Below are 1,968 nucleotides of genomic sequence, written 5' to 3' on the forward strand. Positions count from 1 at the left end.
TTTAGTGCTGCTTAGCGCGATATACAAACGCATGTGTGTGTGTATGTACTCATTTAAGCATACACACTTATCCGCCCGTCCGTTTGTAACTCTTAAGCGACCCTACAAGAACAGTGACAATAATTTTACCGGCCATTTGATTTTGTTTTCTCTTTTTAAATAGTAAAATATGTTTAAAATATTCGCCCATCGGTCGGAGCAAAATTCTAACAGATACATACTATACCCTCCGGAAGTTCCGCCCAATGCTTATGTACGGATTGTTGTCAACTTTGTCAGTGAGCTAAGTTAGTTTTGTCATTTCATCATGTCTAATATTATTACGCAAATTTAGGTACTCTGGGGGCTACGTAATTTCGATTTTCTTCCAAAACTCTTTTTCTCAGATGTGCCTTTTGTGGTTTAATGGCTTCGTCATCGTCGCCATGGGGGTGACTCAAATTATCGTGAGGTTCAGGAAATTCAACATCAACCCATAAAATTGACTGTGTGTGGTATGGTGGCTTCATCTGGCCTTATTTATTTCGAAACGAGGGAAGAAATGCCGTCACCATCAATAGCGAGCGTTATAACACCATATTGACCAAAATTTTTTTCCAGAATTTGATGAAATAGAAGAGGTCAATTTTTATTTCCAAGATCATTCACAAAATTACTTGACTGCAGTACAAGAAATACTGAAATTTATTTTCTTGAGCAATTACTTAAGGGCTGGATATTAAGCTTAAATATGAACACATTGTGAGAAATGACAGCCAAGATCATGCGATCTAAGGTCTCTAGATTACCTTACTTTCTCTGGGGGTATGATATTAAATGAAAGGTTTACGCTAATCAACCAGCAATGCGCGAGAAAATCAAAAATGAAATGATACATCGATATTTAAATGAAGCTGACATTTTCATAAATTATCTGCATAAAAAAATACAGAACTCATTTTGAACGAATATGTGTGTTTCATTTAATTTTACTATCACGTCGTTCTTACTGGTAGACCATATATGTAGGTTCAAACCTATTGTAATCGAAAGCTAGAATAACACAAATTGAAGAAAAAAATTTACATTTAAAAGGGCGAAGCATTATATTGCAAAGTTGTAGGTAATAACAAGATCTACAACATTTACTACTGTGATCAAATTTAAAGGTGAATTTTTAATTTATACTTCGCGTGTTTCTCGAAACGGTAAAATTTTTTCTTCGTTAGTGATCAACCACCGTCTTCGCTTGATTTGGCCCCGTGTAACTTTTGGTTATTCAGCAAATTCACGTCACCACTCCGAGGACACCGTTTTAACTCAATTGAGGATATATAAACTGAATCGAAGAAGGATCTGATGGCCATCACGACGGAGGATTTTTCCAAAGTGCTATGATGGCTAGAAAATCATTTGGCATAAGTGTATTGCAGCCAGAGGGGATTACTTTGAAGGAGATGAAATGGACAAAATTCACCTTTCAACTTGATCACACTAATATTTTAACACATAACTTCACAATTTATGTTAAAAAATGTATATATCCAAGTTTTTTTAAATTAAAAAAAAACTAATTTCCAACAAAAAACTCTCACGTCCAAAAAATACGCTTGTTGTTTGTTGAAATATCTACTTTTTGATGGCATACAAATTATATGTATTACTATAGAAAGTTTCTTCTTCTTCTTTACTGACGTAGACACCGCTTACGCGATTATAGCCGAGTTAACAACATCGCGCAAGTCGTTTCTTCTTTTCGCTACGTGGCGCCAATTGGATATTCCAAGCGTAGCCAGGTCCTTCTCCAGCTGCTCTATCCAACGGAGTGGAGGTCTTCCTCTTCCTCTGCCTCCCCCGGCAGGTACTGCGTCGAATACTTTCAGAGCTGGAGTGTTTTCGTCAATTCGAACAACATGACCCAGCCGGCGTAGCCGCTGTCTCTTAATTCGCTGAACTATGTATGTCAATGTCGTCGTAACACTCATACAG

This window comes from Bactrocera tryoni, chromosome 4 (genome assembly GCF_016617805.1).
Source record: "Bactrocera tryoni isolate S06 chromosome 4, CSIRO_BtryS06_freeze2, whole genome shotgun sequence".
Classification (NCBI taxonomy): domain Eukaryota; kingdom Metazoa; phylum Arthropoda; class Insecta; order Diptera; family Tephritidae; genus Bactrocera; species Bactrocera tryoni.